The following is a 25,759-nucleotide window of genomic DNA, read 5'->3' as shown; positions in this document are numbered from 1 at the left end:
CCTTTTTTATTGTGCCTTTTTGATTTTAAATTACTTTGTGTTGTCATAAATTGTGTGTTATGTGACGCGCCTTGGGGCGACTGTGTCGTGAGATGGCGCTATATAAATTAATACATTGAAATTAACTTGAAATTAAATTGGATGCACCGTACTGCCAATCAAACCTTTCCCTCTGTTTATAGTCTCTATGCCATTGTGTATTAGTGGCACCAGTTAACCATAAATTCTCACTATATTGGCAGTTATTCTTGAATGTGTAATGAAACGGGGTTATACGTCAGTTCTTTGTTAAATTGCACCTGTTCAGGCAGCTCCAATGCAGAGGAGGAGCTCAGCGATGGAAAGCTAACAGACCTTCTAACTGAGGCAGGTGAAATTCCGTCTGCCACCAGCCGTCTTCGACCCTGTGCTGTAAATCAACCCAGCAGTTACAACAGGCAGCGACGCAGCCAAAGAATCCAGAGCAGAGCCAGCAGGAGTGGAGTTCGTACCCCCAACACTCCCTGGGTCAGTCCAACATTACACACAGGATCAAATTATTAGTATAAACGTGAAAATCTGTCAAACTGTAATTTCATTATGATTTGTGAGTGTACATAACAATGTAACATAAACATTGCATGTTTATAGGGAAATGCTATTACTTTTGCAGTTTATTTATGGTATGTCAAAAGAAATGAAATTATTTTTGTTTTAAATGCTGTATGACCATAGGAAGACTAGAATTACAAATGATTAGCATAGGTATATTCGCAGTGTGAAGTACAAAATATTTAAATGGTTGTGGACGGAAATTACCCAGCGCCTTCTGGTGGCTGTTTTTGGGCAGTGAAAACATTGCCAGAATCGGTACAAATACATGTAATTTTGTCACTTTTCAAAGGGTCAGACTCATCAATAAAGTCAATGTAATGTACAATGGTTCATTCCAGGTCAGCTTGGTGTGTAAATCTCACAGTTCCAGGCAATGAGTGATATCAGATGGCTGTTAGAAGCAAGTTAAGAGACAAAACAAAACCAGTTGATTTCAATAGACAATCAGTGCAGCCCGAGCGAGTTTTCATTGGGCCGCCAGTCACGGAAGTACGAATTCTCACCTTCGGATTCGCCACTTCACCGGAAGTGACGTGTACCTGCCCTTTACCCACATTAACAAAATTGAGATTAGTCTTATCACCGTTTATAGAACCCAAAGCTATTAATTGTTACATTACACACTGTTACACGTAGTCCTCCAGTTGCTATTGCACTGGTCAGAAAAAAAATTCTTGCATGGACTTTGAGAATTTAGGGTAATTTTGAGGTGCTGAATCTGAATCTGAGCTCAGATTTCCTCTATCACATCACATTTTTTGCAATCTGCGTGGTCCGTATTGATGGATTATGCAAAAGTTGCTCATTTACTTACGAGTTTGATGCCACTAATTGTGCACAAAACCAGCTTCAAAAGCATAGTTTTTTTAAACCAGGTTCACAAGTGTGAACAAAGAGCCGTAATATCGTTCATGGCGCCGAAGAGGTGTGCGAGACTGAAGCTTTTGCTTCGATGCTTGATATGAGAAATGTGTTTTCATATCTCAAAAACATGATGTGATTGGCAAAAACTAACACCAGATTAGGATTCAGCATCACCAAATGACCCAAAATCTGTTGAAAAAGTCCATGCAAGAAAAATCGTGTTGACCAGTGTTGTTTTAACAGTTTGGGAGTAGTTTAGTGTTGAGTGTCTGATGCAGGTGGAAAAGCGCTATATAAATGCAGTCCATTTAGTTTAGTGTTGAGTGTTAACAGTTGTTATCTCACGCAAAGTGATATGGAAATGCAACAGTGACTACGAGTGCCATGATCTTGTATATGCATTCAAGCCAATTAATGGGCCATCACTAGTGTTCAGTAAGGATTTAAAAAGCAAACAAACAACAGCAGCAGTCTGGGCTTGGCTGGTCTTGGGATAAAAAACTAAAATTAAAAGATCACACTGATTAGGATACTCTCCAATGTGGAAATAAATCAGTTATTTGTCAGATATCTGCCAGTGACTGTGGTCTAAGCTGTTATTAGGATTTCCTCATCATTCCGATTGATTGCGAGTCGTCACTTGCACTTCCCTGTGAACTCAGGTCAGTGACTGTTGGTGCACACACCCAAGCTCCAGTCTTTCTTCGTCTGACACCATATCTGCTGATGAAGAACTTCGCCTTTTATCTCTGCATTTATAAACAACTCAAGTGTGCAGTTCTGCTGACTTAATTAATCTGCTGGCTTTGTGGCTTTATACACTTGTGGTTGGACGCTCACATACACTCATCATAGGTATGAATCTCATGGTCATTTTGGGTTTTTAATGATGTCTTTGAACTGTTCTTTTACCACAGTGGAATGATTGTACCGCAGACATCATTCATCAGTCAATCAGTCAACCAATCAACATTTATTTATAAAGCACTTTACAGCACCGACTGGTGTCCAAAGTGCTTAACATTAAAACACAAATTTACAAAAAAAACATATAAAATAAAATTTTAAAACAACACATAAAAAAGAACATAAAAATAACAGAACATGTCACCTCCCCACTAAGTGTTAAAAGCCAGTTTAAATAAATAAGTCTTTACCTTAGATTTAAAAAGTGCTGGGTCAGGAATAGTACATAACTCAAGAGGTAGCTCATTCCACAGTCTGGGGCCGGCTACCGCGAAAGCTGGCCAGACGCCCGTAATGTCCTACTGTAGGTGCGCAAAGTTAAAATTTCAGACAAGTAGGGAGGTGCAAGGCCGTAAACAGCTTTAAAAACAAACATTAAAATTTTAAAATCAATTCTAAAACGAACTGGAAGCCAGTGGAGTGAGTACAGGACGGGTGTAATATGCTCACATCTAAAAGTGTTTGTCAAAAGACGAGCAGCAGCATTCTGCACCAACTGGAGACGTGCAAGAGACGACTGATTAATGCCCGAATAAAGTGCATTACAATAATCAAGTCTGGAGCTGATGAAAGCATGAATAAGATCACGTCTACTGAGAAAGTGCTTTATTTTAGCCAAAAGGTGAAGTGGGAAAAAACTAGCTTTGACAACAGAATTTATCTGTTGATCGAACCTCAAACAGCTGTCAAATATCACAAACAAATTCTTCACAGCTAGTTTTACATAATTAGCCAAAGCACCAAAGTTTGGTGTTACCACATTTGGTATGCCAGAGCGCTCAAACACCATGATCTCCGTTTTACCATCATTCAGGTAAAGGAAGTTTTGGGACAGCCACTGCTTTACATCACGAATACAATTAAATAACAAAGCATCACTCCCATTAGTCCTTACAGGCAGACAGATTTGTAGATCATCTGCATAACAATGAAAGGACAGGTTGTGCTGGGTTATAATTGACCCCAATGGCAGAATGTACAAAGAAAATATAATAGGCCCAAGGACAGAACCCTGCGGCACTCCACAGCACAGAGGAGCAGTTAATGAGGAGAGGTCCCCAATCATGACAGAAAAGCTCCTTTCAGCCAAATATGAGCTAAACCACTTAAGTACAGTACCATGAATGCCAATCAAATGTTCTAACCAGGAAACAAGTACTGTGTGATCCACAGTATCAAAGGCTGCTGTGAAGTCCAACAGAACCAGCACAGCAGGATTCCCTGCATCCACCGACAAAGTGATGTCATTATGAACTTTTAAAAGTGCTGACTCAGTGCTGTGTCACGATCTAAACCCAGATTGGAATTTTTCAAGAATGTGATTGTCTTCTAAAATGATTGTAACTCTAAAAAGACAACCTTTTCTAAAACCTTAGACAGAAATGGCAGATGAGACACAGGTCTAAGGTCTTCATGACCTTAGAAAACAAGAAGCAGGTGCACAAATTTGAATTAATCTTGGATCTTCTGTAATCCACTCAGGGTCAAAATTATACATACAGGCTCAAATATATACATACACCCTGGTGTGTGTTTGGGATCATTGTCCTGTTGGAACACCCAGTTATGGCCAAGTTTCACCCATCTAGTTGTTGAATTGAGATCACGTTGAAGAATTTGGAGGTTATACTCCTTTTTCATTATTTCCATCCACTTTCTGCAGTGCACCAGTACCACTGGCAGCAAAACAGCTCCAGAGCATGACAGTTTGGGATTTCTTCTAGACCTTGGCAAAGTGGAGACACATCCTTGTACTTATGTAAAGTTGTTTGAACTGATGACCTTAGAATCAGAAGTCATTAAGAAATGGCTCCAAGAGACCTTCCCAACTTGTGTAACTCTACAATTCTTCTTAGATTTTCACTGAGTTCCTTTGACTTTCCCATTGTTCCGGGTATTGGTCAATCCAGTGACGGCTGTCAAACGCATCCTATTTATGATGTCAATCATGATCACTAATGAGGAGTTGATGAAAGACATTGTAGAACCTTCAGTACCACCTCTTGAAACATTTAAGTGAGTGTATGTGTATAATCAGCCTGTATGTATACTGTTGACCTTGTGTGGATTAGAGAAGTGTTTGTTTGTTTTTTAAATCATTAATGATGTAAGAGTAATGAGGGCCTTTATTGTCATTGTACATTCATACAATGAAATCTGTCCTCTGCATTTAACCCGTCCTAATTACAGTTAGACGCAATCCAACTGCTAGGAAGCGTGGGCAGCCGCGGCCCGACATCCAGGGATCAACTCTGTTGTGTGGGCCGCTGAAGAGGAGGTACTGCTGGCCCACCACCACTAGAGGGCGCCCTGCCTGGAGTGCGGGCTCCAGGCACCGGAGGGTGCTGCCGCCTTACAGGAGCAGCCAGGATGACAGCTGTCACCCATCACTGGAGACAGCTGATTCCAATCAACAGGGAGGTATATCAGCAGGACGGCATCTCCACCTCATTTGCCGAGATATCGCCTTATCAAAGAGGTAACAATCTCCGCCCAAACATACGTGTGACTATAGTTGTAATTCTTGTTGATTATTTGTAGGACAGCTGACTACCGGACAACATTTGGATACGTACTCACCTTCCTACACTTCTTGATTGTTGTTGACGAGAGGTGGAGGTGGACTCTCCACCCTCCGTGTTGCTGGGTGCAGCCGCATCCACACCTGACTGTTTCTGTTCCTTGCCAGCAGTACCGGATCCGACGAGCGGAGGCAGTGGCCACCTGGGAATTCGGGACTTGGCGGCTCCAGTATTCCCGGGGTTCGGTGGCAGAGGAAATCGGGTTGGTTCCGGTTCGACTTGGACAGACGTCTCCTATCGTCAAGCCTGCCCACACGACACCGTTGTAATTGAACTCAGTCTCAATATTGTAATCGGTTGTGTTTGTTGTGCCTGTTTCACAACAGTAAAAACAGTGTTATTTGACTCCTCCATTGTCCGTTCATTTGCGCCCCCTGTTGTGGGTCCGTGTTCCTACACTTTCACAACAGGATATCTCGGCCAACGTCATGGATCCCGAGGGGCGTCAACCGGCTGTTGAACGGCCAATGGAAGACCAGGACGCGCAGGCGTCCTCGGGAGGGGTGATCGGTGAGTTGCAGCGGATCCTCACCGCTTTCACGACTCGGATGGATTTAATGACCGAGCAGAACGTCCTCCTGAACCGCAGGGTGGAGGCTCTCGCCGCACAAGTGGAAGCGCGCCCCCCGGGCGCCGCTGCGGCTCTCCCTCCCGTCGACCCTGTGCGTAACAGCGATGTTCCACTGGTCGTTCAACGACCCCACCCACCTTCCCCTGAAGCTTACATAAGCCCCCCAGAGCCGTACGGAGGCTGTGTGGAGACGTGCGCTGATTTTCTTATGCAGTGCTCGCTCGTCTTCGCACAGCGTCCCGTCATGTACGCGACTGATGCTAGCAAAGTAGCTTATGTAATAAACCTGCTTCGCGGTGAGGCACGCGCTTGGGCTACAGCGCTCTGGGAGCAGAATTCACGGCTCCTTCTGACATATGATGGGTTTGTAAGGGAGCTCAGAACCGTGTTCGGTCACCCTAATAGAGGCGAAACCGCTTCAACCGTGCTACTGTCAATGAGACAGGGGCGTCGGAGCGCAGCTGCCTATGCAGTCGACTTCCGCATCGCGGCTGCGAGGTCCGGCTGGAATAGCACTGCGCTCCGCGCCGCCTTTGTAAACGGACTGTCTTTGGTTCTTAAGAAGCACCTGGTGGCTAAGGACGAACCGCGGGATTTAGATGGGCTCATCGATCTTGTCATACGGTTAGACAACCGGTTAGAAGAACGTCGGCGGGAACGAGACGAAGGGCGTGGCCGGGCACGCGCTGTCCCTCTCCCTTCCGGTTCCGACCGCGCTCCGCCTTCCCCACGCTCCACGGCCCCTGCGCTCCGTGGGACCACAGCTCCCCCTGCTGACGAAGCTATGGACATGAGTAGGGCAACATTTAGGGCACCAGATGCACAAAGGAGACGGGCCCACGGCGCTTGTTTTGTTTGTGGTGCCACAGAGCACCATATGAGAGACTGCCCCGAGCGGTTAAACACCAACGCCCGCCCCTAGAGACTGGGCTAGGGGTGGGCCGAGACATTCACGTGGGACACACCCACATTGCCACATGACTCCCAGTTACGATCCTTTATGAGGACTCAACCCTGAAGGCCCCAGCACTGGTGGACACGGGCTCTGAGGGGAATCTGTTGGACAGCAGATGGGCCAGGGAGATAGGGCTCCCCCTGGTGGCGCTTACCTCGCCTGTTCAGGTTCGGGCACTAGATGGCTCCCTACTCCCTCCGATCACGCATAAGACACCACCTGTAACTCTGGTGGTGTCAGGAAATCACCGGGAGGTGATCGAGTTTTTTGTGACCCAGGCCACCTCCCGTGTGGTTTTAGGATTTCCCTGGATGTTGAAGCACAATCCCCGGATTGATTGGCCGTCCGGGGTAGTGGTGCAGTGGAGCGAGACCTGCCATCGGGTGTGTCTAGGTTCCTCGGTTCCTCCCGGCTCCCGAGCTAAGGAGGAGGTCAGAGTCCCGCCCAATCTGGGGACGGTGCCGGTGGAGTACCACGACCTTGTTGACGTGTTCAGCAAGGATCTGGCTCTCACTCTTCCCCCCCACCGTCCGTATGATTGTGCCATTGATTTGGTTCTGGGCAGTGAGTTCCCGTCCAGTAGGCTGTACAACCTCTCACGGCCTGAGCGCGAATCAATGGAGACCTACATCCGGGACTCGTTAGCTGCCGGGTTGATCCGGAATTCCACCTCCCCAATGGGCGCAGGTTTCTTTTTTGTGGGTAAAAAAGACGGCGGACTTCGTCCATGCATTGATTATAGGGGGCTGAACGAGATCACGGTTCGCAACCGATACCCGTTACCCCTGTTGGATTCAGTGTTCACACCCCTGCATGGAGCCCAAGTTTTCACCAAGCTCGATCTTAGAAATGCGTACCACCTGGTTCGGATCCGGAAGGGAGACGAGTGGAAGACGGCATTTAACACCCCCTTAGGTCACTTTGAGTACCTGGTCATGCCGTTCGGTCTCACAAACGCTCCCGCAACATTCCAAGCGTTGGTTAATGATGTCTTGCGGGATTTCCTGCACCGGTTCGTCTTCGTATATCTAGACGATATACTCATCTTTTCTCCGGACCCTGAGACCCATGTCCAGCATGTACGTCAGATCCTGCAGCGGTTGTTGGAGAACCGGCTGTTTGTGAAGGGCGAGAAGTGTGAGTTCCACCGCACGTCTTTGTCCTTCTTGGGGTTCATTATCTCCTCCAACTCCGTCGCTCCTGATCTGGCCAAGGTTGCGGCGGTGAGAGACTGGCCCCAACCCACAAGCCGTAGGAAGTTGCAACAGTTCCTAGGCTTTGCTAATTTCTACAGGAGGTTCATTAAGGGCTATAGCCAGGTAGTTAGCCCCCTGACAGCCCTGACCTCACCAAAAGTCCCCTTCACCTGGTCGGGTCGTTGCGAAGCCGCGTTCAAGGAGTTGAAACGGCGCTTCTCGTCTGCACCTGTCTTGGTGCAGCCCGATCCTAGTCGCCAGTTAGTGGTTGAAGTGGACGCCTCGGACTCAGGGATAGGAGCCGTGTTGTCCCAGAGCGGGAAGACCGATAAGGTCCTTCACCCGTGTGCCTATTTTTCCCGCAGGTTGACCCCAGCCGAACGGAACTATGACGTCGGCAATCGAGAGCTCCTTGCGGTGAAAGAGGCTCTTGAGGAGTGGAGACATCTGTTGGAGGGAACGTCCGTGCCATTCACGGTTTTCACTGACCACCGGAACCTGGAGTATATCAGGACCGCCAAGCGGCTGAATCCCAGGCAAACCTGCTGGTCACTGTTCTTCGGCCGTTTTGACTTCCGGATCACCTACCGTCCCGGGACCAAAAATCAAAGATCGGATGCTTTGTCCCGGGTACATGAAGATGAGGTCAAAACGGAGTCGTCGGATCCCCCGGATCCCATCATCCCGGAGTCCGCTATCGTGGCCGCCCTCACCTGGGACGTGGAGAAGACTGTCCGGGAGTCCCTGACACGAGACCCGGACCCCGGAACCGGACCGAAGAACAAACTCTACGTCCCACCAGAAGCTAGGGCTGCAGTCCTGGACTTCTGTCATGGTTCTAAGCTCTCCTGCCATCCTGGGGTGCGTAGGACCGTGGCAGTCGTCCGGCAGCGCTTCTGGTGGGCGTCCCTAGAGGCCGACGTCCGGGGTTACATCCAGGCCTGTACCACCTGCGCCAGGGGCAAGGCCGATCACCGCAAAACCTCGGGTTTGCTACAGCCGCTGCCCGTTCCTCATCGCCCCTGGTCCCACATCGGCCTGGATTTTGTCACGGGTCTCCCGCCGTCCCAGGGAAACACCGTCATCCTCACGATAGTGGACCGATTCTCCAAGGCGGCCCACTTCGTGGCCCCCCCGAAGCTACCAACGCCCCGGAAGCAGCGGACCTCCTAGTCCACCACGTCGTCCGTCTGCATGGGATACCATCAGACATCGTCTCCGATCGCGGTCCCCAGTTCTCCTCGCACGTTTGGAGGAGCTTTTGCCGGGAACTGGGGGCCACGGTCAGTCTCTCGTCCGGGTATCACCCCCAGACCAACGGACAAGCAGAACGGGCCAACCAAGAAATGGAGCAGACCCTACGCTGTGTGACAGCCGCGCACCCGACGGCCTGGAGTACCCACCTGGCCTGGATCGAGTACGCCCACAACAGTCAAGTGTCATCAGCCACCGGCCTCTCCCCTTTTGAGGTGTGCTTGGGGTATCAACCCCCGTTGTTTCCGGTGGTTGAGGGAGAGGTCGGTGTGCCCTCGGTCCAGGCCCACCTGCGGAAGTGCCGTCGGGTGTGGTGTGCCGCCCGTTCTGCTTTGTTAAGGGCCCGGACGAGGGCGAAGAACCATGCAGACCGGCGGCGGGCCCCGGCTCCCACGTATCGTCCTGGGCAGGAAGTGTGGTTGTCCACCGAGGACATTCCCCTACAAGTGGACTCCCCAAAACTACAAGAACGATACATTGGTCCGTACAAGATTCTCAAGGTCATCAATCCCGCCGCAGTGAGGCTCCAGCTTCCGGCCTCACTGCGGATTCATCCAGTATTCCACGTCTCCAGGATCAAACCTCATCACACCTCACCCCTCTGCACTCCGGGTCCGGCACCACCTCCTGCCCGGATCATCGACGGAGAGCCGGCTTGGACCGTGCGCCGGCTCCTCAACGTCCGACGGATGGGCCGGGGTTTTCAGTATCTGGTGGACTGGGAAGGGTACTGCCCCGAAGAACGCTCCTGGGTGAAGAAGGGCTTCATCCTGGACCCGGCCCTCCTGGCCGACTTCTACCGTCGCCACCCAGACAAACCCGGTCGTGCGCCAGGAGGCGCCCGTTGAGGGGGGGGTCCTGTTGTGTGGGCCGCTGAAGAGGAGGTACTGCTGGCCCACCACCACTAGAGGGCGCCCTGCCTGGAGTGCGGGCTCCAGGCACCGGAGGGCGCTGCCACCTTACAGGAGCAGCCAGGATGACAGCTGTCACCCATCACTGGAGACAGCTGATTCCAATCAACAGGGAGGTATATCAGCAGGACGGCATCTCCACCTCATTTGCCGAGATATCGCCTTATCAAAGAGGTAACAATCTCCGCCCAAACATACGTGTGACTATAGTTGTAATTCTTGTTGATTATTTGTAGGACAGCTGACTACCGGACAACATTTGGATACGTACTCACCTTCCTACACTTCTTGATTGTTGTTGACGAGAGGTGGAGGTGGACTCTCCACCCTCCGTGTTGCTGGGTGCAGCCGCATCCACACCTGACTGTTTCTGTTCCTTGCCAGCAGTACCGGATCCGACGAGCGGAGGCAGTGGCCACCTGGGAATTCGGGACTTGGCGGCTCCAGTATTCCCGGGGTTCGGTGGCAGAGGAAATCGGGTTGGTTCCGGTTCGACTTGGACAGACGTCTCCTATCGTCGAGCCTGCCCACACGACACCGTTGTAATTGAACTCAGTCTCAATATTGTAATCGGTTGTGTTTGTTGTGCCTGTTTCACAACAGTAAAAACAGTGTTATTTGACTCCTCCATTGTCCGTTCATTTGCGCCCCCTGTTGTGGGTCCGTGTTCCTACACTTTCACAACAAACTCCAGATGTAGAGACGCTGCCTGGTCAGGGGCAGAAAGGAACAGACCCTAAATAAGCATATTGTTTTTGATTGTGGAAGGAAATCAGAGTTCCCCCACAGACACGGGGAGAACATGCAAACTTCACACTCCAGGCGCTAAGCAATCCCACGACCTTCTTGCTGTGAAGTAAGAGTGGTAACCACAAAGCCACCACGTATGCTGTACAGTCATTCCACCCTGACAAATGAACAGTTCAAAGACATCATTAAAAGCCAAAAATTACTATGACATTCATGCTCATGATGAGTGTATGTAAACCTCTAACCACAACTGTAGATATGAGAGTTGTCACTCTGTGAACAGTGTGTGCTACATCTGTGCCACAGAGCAGGTGGTCCAAAGACACAACCATCTCTACTGGCAGTGTAACACAAATGTGTCCCATCCTGCCGACACATTATTAGTGTACTGATTTGGTTTTCAGTCTGTATGCTGCAGAAGATGCACAGTGAGGGAGCTGACATTAATGTGGACAACTCACTTTCGAGATGAGATCCAGAAGATGTGTAAAAACAAAGTGACACAGAAATTCTAACCGGCAAAACCCAAATGTAACTGTCAGCTGGCTGCTGTTACCAGACTACTTTCTGTAACTATAAGGGACTTTTTTTCATCTACTGGTGGTTGGCTCTCACTGCGGGTATTGTATCACTTCCTGTTCCGGAGCACAGCGGTGTTTTTCTGTATCTGTTAGCTGTTTAATCTGCGCAGTTAGATTGATCTAGTTATCTAGATTACGATTTGTTTCCCAGTGTAATCTTTACGTGCCTTAACTAAAGCACTCCTTCTGCTGAATCACCTCTAAATTATTTACACATTATTCACTTTGCGTGTTTTTAGGAATCCGCTAGCTTAGCGTAGCTACTAGCTCTTAGCCGATTTAGCATGGCGGCTTCTCCTGTCTCTCCCGCACTTTTCTGCTCTGGGTGTGAAATGTTTAGTTATTCCTCAGCCTCCTTTAGCAGTAACGGTACTTGTAATAAGTGTAGCTTATTTGTAGCTTTGGAGGCCAGGCTGGGCGAATTGGAGACTCGGCTCCGCACCGTGGAAAATTCTACAGCTAGCCAGGCCCCTGTAGTCGGTGCGGACCAAGGTAGCTTAGCCGCCGTTAGTTACCCCCTGGCAGATCCCGAGCAGCCGGGAAAGCAGGCTGACTGGGTGACTGTGAGGAGGAAGCGTAGCCCTAAACAGAAGCCCCGTGTACACTGCCAACCCGTTCACATCTCTAACCATTTTTCCCCACTCGACGACACACCCGCCGAGGATCAAACTCTGGTTATTGGCGACTCTGTTTTACGAAATGTGAAGTTAGCGACACCAGCAACCATAGTCAATTGTCTTCCGGGGGCCAGAGCAGGCGACATTGAAGGAAATTTGAAACTGCTGGCTAAGGCTAAGCGTAAATTTGGTAAGATTGTAATTCACGTCGGCAGTAATGACACCCGGTTACGCCAATCGGAGGTCACTAAAATTAACATTAAATCGGTGTGTAACTTTGCAAAAACAATGTCGGACTCTGTAGTTTTCTCTGGGCCCCTCCCCAATCAGACCGGGAGTGACATGTTTAGCCGCATGTTCTCCTTGAATTGCTGGCTGTCTGAGTGGTGTCCAAAAAATGAGGTGGGCTTCATAGATAATTGGCAAAGCTTCTGGGGAAAACCTGGTCTTGTTAGGAGAGACGGCATCCATCCCACTTTGGATGGAGCAGTTTTCATTTCTAGAAATTTGGCCAATTTTCTTAAATCCTCCAAACCGTGACTATCCAGGGTTGGGACCAGGAAGCAGAGTTGTAGTCTTACACACCTCTCTGCAGCTTCTCTCCCCCTGCCATCCCCTCATTACCCCATCCCCGTAGAGACGTTGCCTGCTCCCAGACTACCAATAACCAGCAAAAATCTATTTAAGCATAAAAATTCAAAAAGAAAAAATAATATAGCACCTTCAACTGCACCACAGACTAAAACAGTTAAATGTGGTCTATTAAACATTAGGTCTCTCTCTTCTAAGTCCCTGTTGGTAAATGATATAATAATTGATCAACATATTGATTTATTCTGCCTAACAGAAACCTGGTTACAGCAGGATGAATATGTTAGTTTAAATGAGTCAACACCCCCGAGTCACACTAACTGTCAGAATGCTCGTAGCACGGGCCGAGGCGGAGGATTAGCAGCAATCTTCCATTCCAGCTTATTAATTAATCAAAAACCCAGACAGAGCTTTAATTCATTTGAAAGCTTGACTCTTAGTCTTGTCCATCCAAATTGGAAGTCCCAAAAACCAGTTTTATTTGTTATTATCTATCGTCCACCTGGTCGTTACTGTGAGTTTCTCTGTGAATTTTCAGACCTTTTGTCTGACTTAGTGCTTAGCTCAGATAAGATAATTATAGTGGGCGATTTTAACATCCACACAGATGCTGAGAATGACAGCCTCAACACTGCATTTAATCTATTATTAGACTCTATTGGCTTTGCTCAAAAAGTAAATGAGTCCACCCACCACTTTAATCATATCTTAGATCTTGTTCTGACTTATGGTATGGAAATAGAAGACTTAACAGTATTCCCTGAAAACTCCCTTCTGTCTGATCATTTCTTAATAACATTTACATTTACTCTGATGGACTACCCAGCAGTGGGGAATAAGTTTCATTACACTAGAAGTCTTTCAGAAAGCGCTGTAACTAGGTTTAAGGATATGATTCCTTCTTTATGTTCTCTAATGCCATATACCAACACAGTGCAGAGTAGCTACCTAAACTCTGTAAGTGAGATAGAGTATCTCGTCAATAGTTTTACATCCTCATTGAAGACAACTTTGGATGCTGTAGCTCCTCTAAAAAAGAGAGCTTTAAATCAGAAGTGCCTGACTCCGTGGTATAACTCACAAACTCGTAGCTTAAAGCAGATAACCCGTAAGTTGGAGAGGAAATGGCGTCTCACTAATTTAGAAGATCTTCACTTAGCCTGGAAAAAGAGTCTGTTGCTCTATAAAAAAGCCCTCCGTAAAGCTAGGACATCTTTCTACTCATCACTAATTGAAGAAAATAAGAACAACCCCAGGTTTCTTTTCAGCACTGTAGCCAGGCTGACAAAGAGTCAGAGCTCTATTGAGCTGAGTATTCCATTAACTTTAACTAGTAATGACTTCATGACTTTCTTTGCTAACAAAATTTTAACTATTAGAGAAAAAAATTACTCATAACCATCCCAAAGACGTATCGTTTTCTTTGGCTGCTTTCAGTGATGCCAGTATTTGGTTAGACTCTTTCTCTCCGATTGTTCTGTCTGAGTTATTTTCATTAGTTACTTCATCCAAACCATCAACATGTTTATTAGACCCCATTCCTACCAGGCTGCTCAAGGAAGCCCTACCATTATTTAATGCTTCGATCTTAAATATGATCAATCTATCTTTGTTAGTTGGCTATGTACCACAGGCTTTTAAGTTGGCAGTAATTAAACCATTACTTAAAAAGCCATCACTTGACCCAGCTATCTTAGCTAATTATAGGCCAATCTCCAACCTTCCTTTTCTCTCAAAAATTCTTGAAAGGGTAGTTGTAAAACAGCTAACTGATCATCTGCAGAGGAATGGTTTATTTGAAGAGTTTCAGTCAGGTTTTAGAATTCATCATAGTACAGAAACAGCATTAGTGAAGGTTACAAATGATCTTCTTATGGCCTCGGACAGTGGACTCATCTCTGTGCTTGTTCTGTTAGACCTCAGTGCTGCTTTTGATACTGTTGACCATAAAATTTTATTACAGAGATTAGAGCATGCCATAGGTATTATAGGCACTGCGCTGTGGTGGTTTGAATCATATTTATCTAATAGATTACAATTTGTTCATGTAAATGGGGAATCTTCTTCACAGACTAAGGTTAATTATGGAGTTCCACAAGGTTCTGTGCTAGGACCAATTTTATTCACTTTATACATGCTTCCCTTAGGCAGTATTATTAGACGGCATTGCTTAAATTTTCATTGTTACGCAGATGATACCCAGCTTTATCTATCCATGAAGCCAGAGGACACACACCAATTAGCTAAACTGCAGGATTGTCTTACAGACATAAAGACATGGATGACCTCTAATTTCCTGCTTTTAAACTCAGATAAAACTGAAGTTATTGTACTTGGCCCCACAAATCTTAGAAACATGGTGTCTAACCAGATCCTTACTCTGGATGGCATTACCCTGACCTCTAGTAATACTGTGAGAAATCTTGGAGTCATTTTTGATCAGGATATGTCATTCAAAGCGCATATTAAACAAATATGTAGGACTGCTTTTTTGCATTTACGCAATATCTCTAAAATTAGAAAGATCTTGTCTCAGAGTGATGCTGAAAAACTAATTCATGCATTTATTTCCTCTAGGCTGGACTATTGTAATTCATTATTATCAGGTTGTCCTAAAAGTTCCCTAAAAAGCCTTCAGTTAATTCAAAATGCTGCAGCTAGAGTACTGACGGGGACTATCAATCAATCAATCAATTCAATCAATTTTTTTTTATATAGCGCCAAATCACAACAAACAGTTGCCCCAAGGCGCTTTATATTGTAAGGCAAGGCCATACAATAATGATGTAAAACCCCAACGGTCAAAACGACCCCCTGTGAGCAAGCACTTGGCTACAGTGGGAAGGAAAAACTCCCTTTTAACAGGAAGAAACCTCCAGCAGAACCAGGCTCAGGGAGGGGCAGTCTTCTGCTGGGACTGGTTGGGGCTGAGGGAGAGAACCAGGAAAAAGACATGCTGTGGAGGGGAGCAGAGATCGATCACTAATGATTAAATGCAGAGTGGTGCATACAGAGCAAAAAGAGAAAGAAAGTGCATCATGGGAACCCCCCAGCAGTCTACGTCTATAGCAGCATAACTAAGGGATGGTTCAGGGTCACCTGATCCAGCCCTAACTATAAGCTTTAGCAAAAAGGAAAGTTTTAAGCCTAATCTTAAAAGTAGAGAGGGTGTCTGTCTCCCTGATCTGAATTGGGAGCTGGTTCCACAGGAGAGGAGCCTGAAAGCTGAAGGCTCTGCCTCCCATTCTACTCTTACAAACCCTAGGAACTACAAGTAAGCCTGCAGTCTGAGAGCGAAGCGCTCTATTGGGGTGATATGGTACTACGAGGTCCCTAAGATAAGATGGGACCTGATTATTCAAAACCTTATAAGTAAGAAGAAGAATTTTAAATTCTATTCTAGAATTAACAGGAAGCCAATGAAGAGAGGCCAATATGGGTGAGATATGCTCTCTCCTTCTAGTCCCCGTCAGCACTCTAGCTGCAGCATTTTGAATTAACTGAAGGCTTTTTAGGGAACTTTTAGGACAACCTGATAATAATGAATTACAATAGTCCAGCCTAGAGGAAATAAATGCATGAATTAGTTTTTCAGCATCACTCTGAGACAAGACCTTTCTGATTTTAGAGATATTGCGTAAATGCAAAAAAGCAGTCCTACATATTTGTTTAATATGCGCTTTGAATGACATATCCTGATCAAAAATGACTCCAAGATTTCTCACAGTATTACTAGAGGTCAGGGTAATGCCATCCAGAGTAAGGATCTGGTTAGACACCATGTTTCTAAGATTTGTGGGGCCAAGAACAATAACTTCAGTTTTATCTGAGTTTAAAAGCAGGAAATTAGAGGTCATCCATGTCTTTATGTCTGTAAGACAATCCTGCAGTTTAGCTAATTGGTGTGTGTCCTCTGGCTTCATGGATAGATAAAGCTGGGTATCATCTGCGTAACAATGAAAATTTAAGCAATACCGTCTAATAATACTGCCTAAGGGAAGCATATATAAAGTGAATAAAATTGGTCCTAGCACAGAACCTTGTGGAACTCCATAATTAACTTTAGTCTGTGAAGAAGATTCCCCATTTACATGAACAAATTGTAATCTATTAGACAAATATGATTCAAACCACCGCAGCGCAGTGCCTTTAATACCTATGGCATGCTCTAATCTCTGTAATAAAATTTTATGGTCAACAGTATCAAAAGCAGCACTGAGGTCTAACAGAACAAGCACAGAGATGAGTCCACTGTCCGAGGCCATAAGAAGATCATTTGTAACCTTCACTAATGCTGTTTCTGTACTATGATGAATTCTAAAACCTGACTGAAACTCTTCAAATAGACCATTCCTCTGCAGATGATCAGTTAGCTGTTTTACAACTACCCTTTCAAGAATTTTTGAGAGAAAAGGAAGGTTGGAGATTGGCCTATAATTAGCTAAGATAGCTGGGTCAAGTGATGGCTTTTTAAGTAATGGTTTAATTACTGCCACCTTAAAAGCCTGTGGTACATAGCCAACTAACAAAGATAGATTGATCATATTTAAGATCGAAGCATTAAATAATGGTAGGGCTTCCTTGAGCAGCCTGGTAGGAATGGGGTCTAATAAACATGTTGATGGTTTGGATGAAGTAACTAATGAAAATAACTCAGACAGAACAATCGGAGAGAAAGAGTCTAACCAAATACCGGCATCACTGAAAGCAGCCAAAGATAACGATACGTCTTTGGGATGGTTATGAGTAATTTTTTCTCTAATAGTTAAAATTTTGTTAGCAAAGAAAGTCATGAACTCATTACTAGTTAAAGATAATGGAATACTCAGCTCAATAGAGCTCTGACTCTTTGTCAGCCTGGCTACAGTGCTGAAAAGAAACCTGGGGTTGTTCTTATTTTCTTCAATTAGTGATGAGTAGAAAGATGTCCTAGCTTTACGGAGGGCTTTTTTATAGAGCAACAGACTCTTTTTCCAGGCTAAGTGAAGATCTTCTAAATTAGTGAGACGCCATTTCCTCTCCAACTTACGGGTTATCTGCTTTAAGCTACGAGTTTGAGAGTTATACCATGGAGTCAGACACTTCTGATTTAAAGCTCTCTTTTTCAGAGGAGCTACAGCATCCAAAGTTGTCTTCAATGAGGATGTAAAACTATTGACGAGATACTCTATCTCCCTTACAGAGTTTAGGTAGCTACTCTGCACTGTGTTGTTATATGGCATTAGAGAACATAAAGAAGGAATCATATCCTTAAACCTAGTTACAGCGCTTTCTGAAAGACTTCTAGTGTAATGAAACTTATTCCCTACTGCTGGGTAGTCCATCAGAGTAAATGTAAATGTTATTAAAAAATGATCAGACAGAAGGGAGTTTTCAGGGAATACTGTTAAGTCTTCTATTTCCATACCATAAGTCAGAACAAGATCTAAGATATGATTAAAGTGGTGGGTGGACTCATTTACTTTTTGAGCAAAGCCAATAGAGTCTAATAATAGATTAAATGCAGTGTTGAGGCTGTCATTCTCAGCATCTGTGTGGATGTTAAAATCGCCCACTATAATTATCTTATCTGAGCTAAGCACTAAGTCAGACAAAAGGTCTGAAAATTCACAGAGAAACTCACAGTAACGACCAGGTGGACGATAGATAATAACAAATAAAACTGGTTTTTGGGACTTCCAATTTGGATGGACAAGACTAAGAGACAAGCTTTCAAATGAATTAAAGCTCTGTCTGGGTTTTTGATTAATTAATAAGCTGGAATGGAAGATTGCTGCTAATCCACCGCCCCGGCCCGTGCTACGAGCATTCTGACAGTTAGTGTGACTCGGGGGTGTTGACTCATTTAAACTAACATATTCATCCTGCTGTAACCAGGTTTCTGTTAGGCAGAATAAATCAATATGTTGATCAATTATTATATCATTTACCAACAGGGACTTAGAAGAGAGAGACCTAATGTTTAATAGACCACATTTAACTGTTTTAGTCTGTGGTGCAGTAGAAGGTGCTATATTATTTTTTCTTTTTGAATTTTTATGCTTAAATAGATTTTTGCTGGTTATTGGTAGTCTGGGAGCAGGCACCGTCTCTACGGGGATGGGGTAATGAGGGGATGGCAGGGGGAGAGAAGCTGCAGAGAGGTGTGTAAGACTACAACTCTGCTTCCTGGTCCCAACCCTGGATAGTCACGGTTTGGAGGATTTAAGAAAATTAGCCAGATTTCTAGAAATGAGAGCTGCTCCATCCAAAGTGGGATGGATGCCGTCTCTCCTAACAAGACCAGGTTTTCCCCAGAAGCTTTGCCAATTATCTATGAAGCCCACCTCATTTTTTGGACACCACTCAGACAGCCAGCAATTCAAGGAGAACATGCGGCTAAACATGTCACTCCCGGTCTGATTGGGGAGGGGCCCAGAGAAAACTACAGAGTCCGACATTGTTTTTGCAAAGTTACACACCGATTTAATGTTAATTTTAGTGACCTCCGATTGGCGTAACCGGGTGTCATTACTGCCGACGTGAGCATATCTCACCCATATTAAGCTTAAAACTTAAGCTTAAAACTTTCCTTTTTGCTAAAGCTTATAGTTAGGGCTGGATCAGGTGACCCTGACCCATCCCTTAGTTATGCTGGTATAGACTTACACTGCTGGGGTGGTTCCCATGATGCACTGAGTGTTTCTTTCTCCTTTTGCTCTGTATGCACCACTCTGCATTTAATCAATCAATCAATTTTTTTTATATAGCTCCAAATCACAACAAACAGCAATTCAAGGAGAACATGCGGCTAAACATGTCACTCCCGGTCCGATTGGGGAGGGGCGCAGAGAAAACTACAGAGTCTGACATTGTTTTTGCAAAGTTACACATCGATTCAATGTTTAATCAATCAATTCAATCAATCAATTTTTTTATATAGCGCCAAATCACAACAAACAGTTGCCCCAAGGCGCTTTATATTGTAAGGCAAGGCCATACAATAATTATGTAAAACCCCAACGGTCAAAACGACCCCCTGTGAGCAAGCACTTGGCTACAGTGGGAAGGAAAAACTCCCTTTTAACAGGAAGAAACCTCCAGCAGAACCAGGCTCAGGGAGGGGCAGTCTTCTGCTGGGACTGGTTGGGGCTGAGGGAGAGAACCAGGAAAAAGACATGCTGTGGAGGGGAGCAGAGATTGATCACTAATGATTAAATGCAGAGTGGTGCATACAGAGCAAAAAGAGAAAGAAACAGTGCATCATGGGAACCCCCCAGCAGTCTACGTCTATAGCAGCATAACTAAGGGATGGTTCAGGGTCACCTGATCCAGCCCTAACTATAAGCTTTAGCAAAAAGGAAAGTTTTAAGCCTAATCTTAAAAGTAGAGAGGGTGTCTGTCTCCCTGATCTGAATTGGGAGCTGGTTCCACAGGAGAGGAGCCTGAAAGCTGAAGGCTCTGCCTCCCATTCTACTCTTACAAACCCTAGGAACTACAAGTAAGCCTGCAGTCTGAGAGCGAAGCGCTCTATTGGGGTGATATGGTACTACGAGGTCCCTAAGATAAGAAGGGACCTGATTATTCAAAACCTTATAAGTAAGAAGAAGAATTTTAAATTTTATTCTAGAATTAACAGGAAGCCAATGAAGAGAGGCCAATATGGGTGAGATATGCTCTCTCCTTCTAGTCCCCGTCAGTACTCTAGCTGCAGCATTTTGAATTAACTGAAGGCTTTTTAGGGAACTTTTAGGACAACCTGATAATAATGAATTACAATAGTCCAGCCTAGAGGAAATAAATGCATGAATTAGTTTTTCAGCATCACTCTGAGACAAGACCTATCTGATTTTAGAGATATTGCGTAAATGCAAAAAAGCAGTCCTACATATTTGTTTAATATGCGCTTTGAATGACATATCCTGATCAAAAATGACTCCAAGATTTCTCATAGTATTACTAGAGGTCAGGGTAATGCCATCCAGAGTAAGGATCTGGTTAGACACCATGTTTCTAAGATTTGTGGGGCCAAGTACAATAACTTCAGTTTTATCTGAGTTTAAAAGCAGGAAATTAGAGGTCATCCATGTCTTTATGTCTGTAAGACAATCCTGCAGTTTAGCTAATTGGTGTGTGTCCTCTGGCTTCATGGATAGATAAAGCTGGGTATCATCTGCGTAACAATGAAAATTTAAGCAATACCGTCTAATAATACTGCCTAAGGGAAGCATGTATAAAGTGAATAAAATTGGTCCTAGCACAGAACCTTGTGGAACTCCATAATTAACTTTAGTCTGTGAAGAAGATTCCCCATTTACATGAACAAATTGTAATCTATTAGACAAATATGATTCAAACCACCGCAGCGCAGTGCCTTTAATACCTATGGCATGCTCTAATCTCTGTAATAAAATTTTATGGTCAACAGTATCAAAAGCAGCACTGAGGTCTAACAGAATAAGCACAGAGATGAGTCCACTGTCCGAGGCCATAAGAAGATCATTTGTAACCTTCACTAATGCTGTTTCTGTACTATGATGAATTCTAAAACCTGACTGAAACTCTTCAAACAGACCATTCCTCTGCAGATGATCAGTTAGCTGTTTTACAACTACCCTTTCAAGAATTTTTGAGAGAAAAGGAAGGTTGGAGATTGGCCTATAATTAGCTAAGATAGCTGGGTCAAGTGATGGCTTTTTAAGTAATGGTTTAATTACTGCCACCTTAAAAGCCTGTGGTACATAGCCAACTAACAAAGATAGATTGATCATATTTAAGATCGAAGCATTAAATAATGGTAGGGCTTCCTTGAGCAGCCTGGTAGGAATGGGGTCTAATAAACATGTTGATGGTTTGGATGAAGTAACTAATGAAAATAACTCAGACAGAACAATCGGAGAGAAAGAGTCTAACCAAATACTGGCATCACTGAAAGCAGCCAAAGATAACGATACGTCTTTGGGATGGTTATGAGTAATTTTTTCTCTAATAGTTAAAATTTTGTTAGCAAAGAAAGTCATGAAGTCATTACTAGTTAAAGTTAATGGAATACTCAGCTCAATAGAGCTCTGACTCTTTGTCAGCCTGGCTACAGTGCTGAAAAGAAACCTGGGGTTGTTCTTATTTTCTTCAATTAGTGATGAGTAGAAAGATGTCCTAGCTTTACGGAGGGCTTTTTTATAGAGCAACAGACTCTTTTTCCAGGCTAAGTGAAGATCTTCTAAATTAGTGAGACACCATTTCCTCTCCAACTTACGGGTTATCTGCTTTAAGCTACGAGTTTGTGAGTTATACCACGGAGTCAGGCACTTCTGATTTAAAGCTCTCTTTTTTAGAGGAGCTACAGCATCCAAAGTTGTCTTCAATGAGGATGTAAAACTATTGACGAGATACTCTATCTCACTTACAGAGTTTAGGTAGCTACTCTGCACTGTGTTGGTATATGGCATTAGAGAACATAAAGAAGGAATCATATCCTTAAACCTAGTTACAGCGCTTTCTGAAAGACTTCTAGTGTAATGAAACTTATTCCCCACTGCTGGGTAGTCCATCAGAGTAAATGTAAATGTTATTAAGAAATGATCAGACAGAAGGGAGTTTTCAGGGAATACTGTTAAGTCTTCTATTTCCATACCATAAGTCAGAACAAGATCTAAGATATGATTAAAGTGGTGGGTGGACTCATTTACTTTTTGAGCAAAGCCAATAGAGTCTAATAATAGATTAAATGCAGTGTTGAGGCTGTCATTCTCAGCATCTGTGTGGATGTTAAAATCGCCCACTATAATTATCTTATCTGAGCTAAGCACTAAGTCAGACAAAAGGTCTGAAAATTCACAGAGAAACTCACAGTAACGATCATTAGTGATTGATCTCTGCTCCCCTCCACAGCATGTCTTTTTCCTGGTTCTCTCCCTCAGCCCCAACCAGTCCCAGCAGAAGACTGCCCCTCCCTGAGCCTGGTTCTGCTGGAGGTTTCTTCCTATTAAAAGGGAGTTTTTCCTTCCCACTGTCGCCAAGTGCTTGCTCACAGGGGGTCGTTTTGACCGTTGGGGTTTTTCCGTAATTATTGTATGGCCTTGTCTTACAATATAAAGCGCCTTGGGGCAACTGTTTGTTGTGATTTGGCGCTATATAAATAAAATTGATTGATTGATCTTGTGCAGCGTTTTGTTTGGTTTTTACATACATCTTGTGCTTTTGTACCTTAGGAGTTTCAGGTCAAAACCATGTACCTGCAGCTCTGTGTACATGGCCTCATAGTCAAGTCAAGTATGAGGGTACAACGGCACATAAGACCTTACTGCAATAGTGAGGATAAAAAGGGCAAAGGCCAAAAAAAAAAGCCCATGTTGGTCTTGTAATAAAATGTTTATGATGCAAACTGTATAAAATAAGGAAAGTATTCACAGTGCTTAACGTTTTCTACATTTTGTTATGTTGCAGCCTTATTCCAAAATGGGTGAAATTAAATTTTTTTTTCCACAAAATTCTATGCACAATACCCCATAAAAACAATGTGAAAAAAGCTTTTTTGAGATTTATGAAAATTTGTTAAAAATAAATAAGTAAGAAATCACATGTACATAAATATTCAAACCTTTTGCTCAATACTTTGTTGATGCTCCTTTGGCAGCAATTCCAGCCTCAAGTCTTCTTGAATATGATATCACAAGCTTGGTGCACCTATCTTTGGGTAGTTTGGTCCATTCCTCTTTGCAGCACCTCTCAAGCTCCATCAGGTTGGATGGGGAGTGTCGGTGCACAGACATTTTCAGATCTCTCCAGAGATGTTCAGTCAGATTCAGGTCTGGGCTCTGGCTGGACCACTCAAGGACATTCACAGACTTGTCTTGTCCTGAAGACACTCCTTTGATATCTTGGCTGTGTGTTTAGGGTCATTGTCCTGCTGAAAGATGAACCGTCTCCCCAGTCTGAGGTCAAGAGCGCTCTGGAGCAGGTTTTCATCCAGGATGTCTCTGTACATTGCTGCATTCATTTTTTTCCCCAATCCTAACTAGTCTCCCATTAAAAAAACATCCCCACAGCATGATGGTGCCACCACCATGCTTCATTGTAGGGATGGTGCCTGGTTTCCTCCAAACATGACACCGGTGGATTGCTGCACACAATCCACCATCCAGATTGCTTCCGGAAGGTTCTCCTGTCTCTTCCCTCAATCCTGACTAGTCTCCCAGTTCCTGCTGCTGAAAAACATCCCCACAGCATGATGCTGCCACCACCATGCTTCACTGTAGGGATGGTGCCTGGTTTCCCCAAACATGACGCCAAAGAGTTCAATCTTTGGCTCATCAGCCCAGAGAATGTTGTTTCTCCTTGTCTGAGAGTCTTTCAGGTGCCTTTTGGCAAACTCCAGGTGGGCTGCCATGTGCCTTTTACTAAGGAGTGGCTTCCGTCTGGCCACTTTACCATACAGGCCTGATTGGTGGATTGCTGCAGACAATCCACCATCCAAATTGCTTCCGGAAGGTTCTCCTCTCTCCACAGAAGAATGCTGGAGCTCTGACAGAGTGACATCGGGTTCTTGATCACCTCCCCGAGTAAGGCCTTTCTCCCCCGATCACTCAGTTTAGATGGGGGCCAACTCTAGGAAGAGTTCTGGTGGATCCAAACATCTTCCTTTTATGGATGGTGCTCATTTAGACCTTCAAGGCAGCAGAAATGTTTTTATACGCTTCCCCAGATTTGTGCCTCAAGACAATCCTGTCTCTGAGATCTACAGACAATTCCTTTGACTTCATGCTTGGTTTGTGCTCTGACTGTCTGTTGGACTGTTGGACTTTTTATGTCGACAGGTGTGTGTCTTTCCAAATCATGTCCAATCAACTGAATTTACTCGAGGTGGACTCCAATTAAGCTATAGAAACATCTCAAGGATGATCAGTGGAAACAGGATGCACCTGAGCTCATTTTTAAGCTTCATGGTAAAGGCTGTGAACTTTTATCAGGTCACAGGGGCAACAGCTCCAGCAGGGGACCCCAGACTTTCCTTTCTCAGGCCACATTGACCACCTCTGACTGGTGGATCCTGAGGCGTTCCCAGGCCACTGTGGAGATATAATCTCTCCACTTAGTCCTGGGTCTTCCCTGGGGTCCCCTCCCAGATGGACATGCCTGGGACACCTCCCTAGAGAGGTACCTAGAGGGCATCCTTACCAGATGCCCGAACCACCTTAACTGGCTCCTTTCATTGTGAAGGAGTAGTGGCTCTACTCTGAGCTCCTCACAAATGACTGAGCTTCTCACCCTATCTCTAAGGGAGACACCAGCCACCCTCCTAAGGAAGCCAGTTTCGGGCAACTTGTATCCACAATCTAGTTCTTTCAGTTATGACCCAACCCTCATGACCATAGGTGAGAGTAGGAACAAAGATTAACCAGTAGATTGAGAGCTTCACCTTTTGGCTCAGCTCCCTTTTTGTCACAACAATATGGCAGAGCTAATACAATACTGCCCCTGCTGTGCCGATTCTCTGGCCAGTCTCGTGCTCCATTGTCACCTCACTTGTGAACAAGACCCCGAGGTACTTGAACTCCTTCACGTGGGGCAAGACCGCATTCTCCACCCAAAACACATGTAGATTGGATGGGCATACTCCCCCCCCCCCTTCACATTGTCATTATGGGGCATTGTGTGTAGAATTTTGAGGGGAAAAAAAATGAATTTCATTCCATTGTGAAATCAGACTGTTACATAAAAAAAAAGTGGAAAAAGTGAAGCGCTGAGGATACTTTCCGAATGGACTGTACATAAAATGCACAACTTGTTCACTTGTTTCAAATGATTAAAACCAGATTCATAGATTGAATAAAGATTCATGTGGTTCACAAATTGTGTGCAAGACAGTAATATGGGACTTACCCACATTTCCTGCAGTGCTGTACACCATCTATGAATATGCACGGCTGCAGTGCACAAATACTTTGAACTACTTGCAGATTCATTTGCAAACAATAGCTGAGTTCAGTTTCAACAAAGCCCACTGATGAGGTCCAACAGCACTGTTTGGTCAGGTCACAAAATGAAATCAAGTTTCCTGAAAGACTGATGAAGGATTTTTGTTTTCTTCCTCAGCATGTACCAAAATACCTCTTAGGAGCAACAAGTTCTGCAGTCACAACAGACCAGCTCAGTAAATCTCCGTCAGTGAGTCACTGTCAGGTGGACGTTTATTTTACTGGATATTCAGCAGTGGTGGATTTTTTTTTTTTTTTTTTGGTTATTATTATTAAAACTGATCTTTGTTTTTCAGAGTCAAACAGAGGAAAAAGATGGTCCAGACTAGTCTCAGGTCTTTGCTGTCTTATCTACTGGACGAGTGTGCACG

General features: G+C 44.8%; 1 long non-coding RNA gene across 1 annotated transcript in view; it reads left to right on the top strand.

Moving 5' to 3' along the window:
- Nucleotides 1–316: 316 nt before the first annotated feature.
- LOC117513101 overlaps nt 317–25,759 on the top strand; it is a 26,103-nt gene continuing 660 nt past the window's right edge. Inside the window, exons 1-3 of the long non-coding RNA XR_004561458.1 lie at nt 317–507; nt 25,507–25,578; nt 25,685–25,759. The exon at nt 25,685–25,759 is cut by the window's right edge and continues 660 nt beyond it. This is a non-coding gene — a long non-coding RNA (uncharacterized LOC117513101). The remainder of the gene's footprint in view (nt 508–25,506; nt 25,579–25,684) is intronic.

Source organism: Thalassophryne amazonica, chromosome 6, assembly GCF_902500255.1.
Source record: "Thalassophryne amazonica chromosome 6, fThaAma1.1, whole genome shotgun sequence".
Classification (NCBI taxonomy): domain Eukaryota; kingdom Metazoa; phylum Chordata; class Actinopteri; order Batrachoidiformes; family Batrachoididae; genus Thalassophryne; species Thalassophryne amazonica.
This window is presented reverse-complemented; position numbering and strand designations above follow the sequence as displayed.